The sequence below is a fragment of the Epinephelus moara genome, chromosome 10 (assembly GCF_006386435.1).
Source record: "Epinephelus moara isolate mb chromosome 10, YSFRI_EMoa_1.0, whole genome shotgun sequence".
NCBI lineage: Eukaryota > Metazoa > Chordata > Actinopteri > Perciformes > Serranidae > Epinephelus > Epinephelus moara.
Genome location: NC_065515.1, coordinates 29612442 through 29620988, shown reverse-complemented (window position 1 = coordinate 29620988; position 8547 = coordinate 29612442). Strand labels below are relative to the sequence as shown.

The window sequence follows — 8547 nt, the reverse complement described above, 5'->3', positions numbered from 1 at the left end:
ACGGGAAACCGAGATGTTTTGTGCATATGGATAAACTCTAAATCAGTGATGGCTGTCGGAATGTAGAGCTATTTAACATTTATTTTAACAAATGATACAGATAACATATAGCCTACAGCAGTTTTGTATGCATAGTCTTCAAATTATTTGAATCTCAATAGCCTAAAGCTCTGTTTTATACAATGTAAATTAAACATTTTTCAAATCAGATTTATTCATTCAAATGATCAAACAGCCACAAAAAAACGTGTTGTCTCAAATAGCCTAATTCTTTCAGCTGGCGCGTGCTCCTTCGTGGCTCCACCACCTGCTGCTCCAGCTGAACCCAGGCACCGAGGCCGAAGAGGCTGTGATCTGGCTGTCGTCTTTACGGATATTTTTATTATCATCATTCAACACGTAGAAAGAACGTGTAATCTACTGAGTCGATGTACATAGATAATTCACAATCATGAACCTAATCTGGATCTTAAACCTGCTAATTGCCAACTACTTTAACTAAATATGTTATATTTTTAATAGGCTATTTTGTCATGTTTAGATTACGTGTTTCAAAGGCATCTGTGTATTGTGTACATAACAGAGCGCAATATGAATTAAAATTATAATTTCCAATAGTGACAAGCAATATTTATGTGCCTTACTAAATTTACACAAGCACTACGAGTGGTCAGGAGCAGGAGTAGATTTTGTTAGTAGCTACGAAAAGATCGGAGCTACTAAATTATTGATGAATGCGGACATGCACGTAAATTTCTGTCTGCGAACAGTTTACACACAAATTCCTTCTGCTCACGTTTCATGAATGAGACCCATTATACAGTAGAAAATGTCTGCCGGGACCTTACACCAAAAAGGTCCAAATACAGCTGACATCCTATTGTTTTCTAAGAATAACAGGCAATGAGTTTAAGTGCTATATGAATCAGCTTGTAGCAAGTTATGGCTGGTAAAGGTGGACAGTCGCTTCACACTTCTCTTCTTTGTTAGAATGTTTTCGTCATCAGTGAAATTACTCTTTTCTAAAAGGATGACAATTCACTTTCTAAGCTAAAGTCAAGACAGTGAATGCTTCGTCAGAGTACACAATTTGAATTTCACTTTAGATTTTAGGGCAGGATGTGTTTAATTTTAATGCAGATAAAGGATTAATGTGCTAGTAACACCAAGGCACCATAATAAAAACCTCAATTCTTGTGGTGGAGCTTGAGTTTTATTCTATAAGTCATACTTATTTGTAGGACTTTTCTAATTGCATGACAGTGATAAAGGTCAGTGGAATACATTTGCTCAATCATAGAAAAATACACACACGCATTATTTTTTGATGTAAGAAGAAAATACAGCAAAAGAAACATGTAGGGAAAAATTCATACTTTAATTCATTCAAATGCATGAAAACAAAAGTTATTAACCCAACACTTTGACAGAATTCTACCAAAAAGACTTACACTTAAAAAAAGTGAGAATTTAAAACTATAATATTCTGACAGCATAACTGATGCGTAGGAGCCTGATAATCCACTGAGGATCGTCTTTGTTTTACAACTACTTTAGCTGGTATCAGGTGTGGAGAGAAAGTACATCACCACCAGCATCACTTTTTCATTGTTAAAATGTCATTGCATTTCATGGACTTTTGCCAAACCCTTACTGACAACATCCATCAAAGTTACCAAACAGGTTTATTGGGTAATGCAGTTCCTCTCTTCATCTGCTTTTGGTCAGTTCAAGTTCATATGATCTGATGTGATATAATCTTATCTTACCTTAATAACATCCACATACTGTACTATAAGCAGAACTGACCTATAATCTTAGCTGTTCTACTAATAACCATGGCTGAACCCCTTATGTGTGTTAGCTATTTATAGTAAAACAGCTAAACAAAGTGCAGATGCTAACAAATGTACCGGTAAGTGATTAAGCGCCAGATTTATAATAATTTAGCAATTAGCACCACCTCCTGACAGTAATAGGTAACATTATCTGACATTAGACCTCCTGAATATTACTAAATGTCATTAACAGTTTAAAGTTTGGTTAGTTATTGAAAATAACCAAATACATGTACCCACTAAGAGCAGGTAACATTAGACACCCCAACAGGGGCTTGAGATGTTCTTTCAACAGGCCCTTTTATGTGCATACATGGAAATACTAAGGCAAGGAGAGCAACAGCAAAAAACAAACAAACAACCAAAACGGGTACAAACCAAGACAAGCATCAATGACAGAAATGAGATGATAAGTCAGACACAGCATGAAAAGGAAGAGTTGGGATGGAGGCAGGTTGCAATGCAGCTCGCAGAGGAAGCAGCATCAGTGAGCAGGCTAAAGCAAAGAACAGAATGGATCAGCTGATACCCTTTATCAGTCAGCGGAGCCATCAGCTGATTGGGCTGAATGAGATCAGCTGATGTGAGCTTGACATGGCCAGCCTGACCTAAATGCTATGCTAAATCATTCAACAGGATGATTCAGATGAACTTAAGTCCTGAGTTGTTGGAGCCATGGTCACTGGGGCCCTCTTGTGGAGGCTGCAGTTGTCAAAGCCAAAGATAGTTGTGGGTGCTGCAGTTGTGGGGGCAGCAGTTGTTGGTGCTGCAGTTGTGGGTGCTGCAGTTGTGGGGGCAGCAGTTGTTGGTGCTGCAGTTGTTGGGGTTGCAGTTGTTGGAGCTGCAGTTGTTGGGGCTGCAGTTGTCGGAGCCACAGTTGTGGGGGCTGCAGTTGTAGGAGCGGATGTTGTTGGGGCTGCAGTTGTTGGAGCTGCAGTTGTTGGTGCTGCAGTTGTTGGTGCAGCAGTTGTGAGAGCTGCAGTTGTAGGAGCGGATGTTGTTGGGGCTGCAGTTGTTGGAGCTGCAGTTGTTGGTGCTGCAGTTGTTGGTGCTGCAGTTGTGAGAGCTGCAGTTGTGGGGGCAGCAGTTGTCGGTGCTGCAGTTGTGGGGGCAGTTCTTAATGTTGTTGTGGGTCGTTGCATTGTAGCAGGTGAAGTTGTGGTGGCAACTCCAACCCTTTGTATTTTTGTCACATTGACTGTGTGGGCTGTTCCATTCAGGAGCTGTTCTCTAAAAAACTGAACGGAGAGAAAACACAAAGCATAAACTTCAGGAGGTCCATCTCATTCACTTTACCTACCTTTTTATTGCATTTGTTTACATTATTATCGATAACATTAACTGAGCAACCTTTGCTAAAATAGTTTTTTTAGCACATTCTGTTTCACATACCTGTTTAACAAGTTCAGTGATAGTGACATCGCTGACCTCTCCAGAGGAAGTTAGTCTTATCTGTGTATGTGCCACTGATTCCGAGGCTGTTGGGATAAAAAATAAAAACAAATTATTTTGTGAAAGAAAACATAACAACAAAAAATCCAAACCAAACAAAAAACAAACATGGAAAATAGAAGAGTGAAAATCATTTGGGATTCGTTTTAACTTAATGTTAAGAAACGCTATATATCACTGTACAGATGAGTATTGTAGTTCAGTTACTAATATTAAAGGCAATAACAGGATAAAATCACTGAAGAAGAAGGATATAAAGAAATTTAATTTTGAACAAGGCTTTAAAGCTAAAATTTGTAAATCATTAATGATCTTTTCTTGGTTAATTTTTTTCACAACTAGACTTGGAGTCAGTTAATGTTAAATTAAATTTAGGAAGAATTCAGGGGTCATTTTTCTTCAGTCCAGTGCAATTCATGAAGATTCATTTTTCTTATGACCATTGGAGCGTCACTAGAATTCCAATGTCTCAGATCAAAGTCTAAAGTGCTTGTTTTAATAGCATGACATGCTTAGATAGATATTTGTCTAAGTCTACCCAGAATATTGTGCTTTAATTTTGTCAAATTAATACACTTGGAAGATTTTGCCCACATGTATTTAACACTTAAGTGTTAGGCCAAACCATATAAATACATTTCAACCCTCTGAAAGTATGGCTTATGGCTTTATTATATTATCATTATTACTATTACCTGAATGGCCTAAACTAATTTCTCATGTCAACTGACATAATTTTAGGTTGCAATTTGTGACCCATTAAAAGCGTAAAATTTATCTTGGGGTCAAAATGCATTCTATGAAGTTTCTTTGTCAGGATGAGCTTAACCCTTCACTTATTGCTTCCATTTTAGTTACAGTTATTGAGGCTGTGACTATTGTGGTTGGGGCAGCAGTTATGGTTGTGTGTGAAGTTGTAGAAGATGCAGTCGTCGTTGTTGTTGCTGGGTCAATGATTGTAATAATTATTGGGGATGAAGATGGGGTTCCCATGCACCACAATAATATATTTTTTCTAATCCACCTTTTGTAGTCTCTGAGTTGTATAGTATACAAATTTAAATGTTCCCAACTTGAAATTTATTCCGTACTACGGCATACATTTTAGGACATCCTCAGGTGTCAGGCTTCAGCGTCAGACCTTAAGTGAAAAGGCATAAGGTCTCAGGAAAACCTCTGTCAGATGTCAGACTACACGGCCTCAGAAAAAAGTCGTCAGACAAAAAGGCATCAGAAAAAAAGACGTCAGACTAAACGGCATCAGAAAAAAAGTTGTCAGACTAAACTGCATCAGAAAAAAAAGGCATCAGAAAAAAAGTCGTCAGACTAAACGGCATCAGAAAAAAAGGCATCAGACTAAACGGCATCAGAAAAAAAGTTGTCAGACTAAACTTTATCAGAAAAAAAAGGCATCAGAAAAAAAGTCGTCAGACTAAACGGCATCAGAGAAAAAGGCATCAGACTAAACGGCATCAGAAAAAAAGTTGTCAGACTAAACTGCATCAGAAAAAAAAGGCATCAGAAAAAAAGTCGTCAGACTAAACGGCATCAGAGAAAAAGGCATCAGACTAAATGGCATCAGAAAAAAAGTTGTCAGACTAAACTGCATCAGAAAAAAAAGGCATCAGAAAAAAAGTCGTAACTGCATCAGAAAAAAAAGGCATCAGAAAAAAAGTCGTCAGACTAAACTGCCTCATATAACAACGGACTATTGTATATGTGTACATATATACATATATATATATATATATATATATATATATATATATATATTATATATAAAATAATTAAAAATTTAACATCACCCTCTAAACTTTTGGGATATCGGGTGTCGGACTTGCATGTCCTGTGCACACCGCTTCAGTAGCCTATGTGCCGAAGCGGTGTGCATACGGGCGTCTTATTTTATATTTGTTTTCTTTGTCCTGAATACACCGGTTGTAAGTAACTTTTAACATACGTGAGTCTTTGTGACTCTTGACTCTTGTCCCTTAACTAATGCTTGTGTCTCTTTCACTAGCGATATTTTCACCCGATTAAGTCACATCCCGTTATTTCCTCTGTAAACCTAACGTTACAGCAGCCTACAAGCATGCTGTGTCAATAAATCAGCTCAGACACTGTTAGAAATGTAAAATTTAGCCTAATAACATCATGCTAGCAGTAATAACGTCATGGCTCTAGCTCTCCCGGTAAATGTCATAAACTCTGGACACATTTTCCCTGTATGTTGACATGATAATGGCCGCGTTTCCCAGATCGCTCTTAGCTTAAGAAGATCTTTCACTAAGAAGGAGTTGTAAGATCGAGCTGACCCACTCTTAACACTCTTCTTAGCCACCAAACGCTCACAGATCCAGCCGCGGCAGGCACATTAATATTACCCTAAGCATGGAGATGTTACAACAGTGCGCACCGTATATATTTTGATCTATTTTATACTTCAGATTTATATTGTTTGGCATTAATTGGTGACAGAAAAGAACCAATTTCATTCTGCAGGGAAACGCGTGTCCTTACTGTGCATATTGAATCTTGAATCTATGTTTTATGAAGACCCTGTGTGCGCTCAGAGCTGTGGCACAAGTTACGCACCGAAATCTGGCGGAAGAAAAATAATAATAAGACGAAAAATAAGTATGTGTGTGACTTATGCACTGATGAAGTGGTGGGTGATCGATGTGCCTGACATCGATTGATTTAGTTTCAGCACCGTGGTAGTGGCCAGCTCCTCTTAAGAGTTTCTTAAAGAGTGATCTCAAGTAAAATCTTAAATGGATGCAGAAAGTGAAAAGAAAGCAATAGCCTAATTTAAAAAGTTGCCTCTATTGAAAATGCATTTAATCTCTGATTCAATTTGAAAGCTATTTCTCAAGACAAGTTCTGTAATTACCTTGTCCGCTTTCATTCTGTTTATATCTTAACAGGAGCTGGCCACTACCGTGGTGCTGAAACTAAATTAATCGATGTCAGGCACATCGATCACCCACCACTATCAGCGCATAAGTCACACACATACTTATTTTTCGTCTTATTATTATTTTTCTTCCATATACAGTGCGCACTGTTGTAACATCTCCTTGCTTAGGGCCGGATCTACTAAGATCCCAGTTTGCGTGTACTAATTTGCCTGCGCAATCTAGAATTTTGCGTGTGGGGCTGAACCGAAGTTTGCGGGTGAAGAATGCTTGCGCAAATGACAACAGGTGCAAACATGTTGGAGACACCCTATTTAAATGAGGGTTTTGCGTGTTATATGGTTTGCAGCATGGCGAGTTTGGAAAGAAAGCGCAAAGTGAAATTCGACCCTATGGAATTAGAGGTGTTGGTAGATGAGGTCAATAATCACTTAAACGAGCTACAGCAAAGAAACCTGACTGTCTCACAAAGGAATGCTATATCACTAGGACCGCCAGGATTACAGCGCCCCTCCAAGCGCCGCAATGGCCAGACTGTCATATGTAACTTCATTGTTTATGCTGCCCGTGTGCTCAGAAGCACAGTAATTTCCAAGAAGTTATGATAATATAAAATAAAATAAAATAAAATATTACAGACTATAGAATAGGACTGACAACCTTTCCAATGCATGTCAATTAATTAACACTATTTGTCGGCTTTTTATAATGCCTTTCTTTTTTTTTTTTTGCTGCTGCTGCGCCGTGTCTCCAGTTGAAAGTGGCTTTGCTAAATACATTCTACAATAATAAATTAGATTAACTTTTGGTCTTTAATATTGTTGGCTATATTACGCATTTTAATATAAAAACGTAAGCATAAAAGAAATAAACTTTTTTTTATTGATACTCCTCCTCTCTGACACACACACACACACACACACACACACACGCACACACATTGAACACGCGATTGAATGAATGAATGAACATTGGAAGCGGTTCAGCGCAGTCCCGCCGGCTGGCGAGGTCACTCTTGAGATTACATTCGTTTTTTATTATTAACAAAATTTTTATTGACCGTATGAATGGGTTTTTGGGTTTTTTTTTCAAATAAATATTTGGAAACGAAAATGTATGCTTTGGTGTACTTTTACAAAGTTTTGCAATGCCCCCTTAGTTTAAATTTTGTGTACCATAGTAAATCTGCAAAAACAACAAAAATACTGGTCCAACCGACCAGTATTTTTGTTGTTTTTTTAACATAGGATTATGGTGTTTGAGAGGAGGGTGAAACACCATAACCTTTATTTGCAGTAATTTCAGAACAATGGACAGCGCCGTTTGTTGCGTGTTGTATTAGGTTTGGCCTCACGGCGCACCATAGTATGTGTGTTCTTTGCCAAATAAGCAGTTCAAGCCCAAAATGGATATAAGAACGTGGTTTTGTAAAACAAAAAAAAAACAAAAAAAATACTACAGAAGAGACTGCAGCCGAGGCCAGTGGCTCCTCGCTTATTCAGAAAGTTCAACAAACAAACAAGAAGGCTGCAACTCTACTGAGGAAAGGTAAGACAGGATGTAGCTGGTTTATTTTTCTCTGTTCTATGTCACACACGTTTTTTTCTGCTGGATATGTCAGACATGCATCCAGACATAGCAGGATGATTGATGTAGACAGTTAATGTAGGAACTTGGTGCACATGCATGAGCGTTTCCACTCCATATTTATTCATAAATGGACGAATATGCCCTGAACCAGCAGCTTTCATACCAATTTGCTGCTTGCTCCACCTGTCTGTCTGTCTGTCTGTCTGTCTGTCTGTAAGCTCCATCTGTCATGAGACAAACATGAAAGAAGACGTGCAGTTTATTGTGTTTCACCGGCGACGAGCTGCCATTACGAGCGACAATTACGCACGGCTGCGCGCTGTTTATAACTCACTGTGAACCTATGTTGCATAATAAAGATTTCCCCCCTCGTAATTTTTAACATAGGAATAGGCATAGGAAGAGAAGCTTGAAGGTTTTATCTAAACAGAGTTATTTGCATTATAAAAACCCAAACGGTCTGTCAGACGGTCTGTCAACAGGCGGTGGGTTGTTTCCTCATTCATTCCAAAAATGTTCACACGAGGGTGAAAAATGCGTTCTCTGCGTCTTCTTTACACGAGGGTGAAAAATGCGTTCTCTGCGTCTTCTTTCATCGTTTCGATGTCTCCTTCTTGTCAATCAATCAATCAATCAATCAATCAATTTTATTTATAAAGCCCAATATCACAAATCACAATTTGCCTCACAGGGCTTTACAGCATACGACATCCCTCTGTCCTTATGACCCTCGCAGCGGATAAGGAAAA

At 38.4% G+C, this 8547-nt stretch overlaps 1 long non-coding RNA gene across 1 annotated transcript in view; it reads left to right on the top strand.

Moving 5' to 3' along the window:
* Nucleotides 1-2274, top strand: part of LOC126397245 (uncharacterized) — a 19604-nt gene extending 17330 nt beyond the window's left edge. Inside the window, exon 2 of the long non-coding RNA XR_007570630.1 lies at nucleotides 1568-2274. This is a non-coding gene — a long non-coding RNA (uncharacterized LOC126397245). The remainder of the gene's footprint in view (nucleotides 1-1567) is intronic.
* Nucleotides 2275-8547: the final 6273 nt, after the last annotated feature.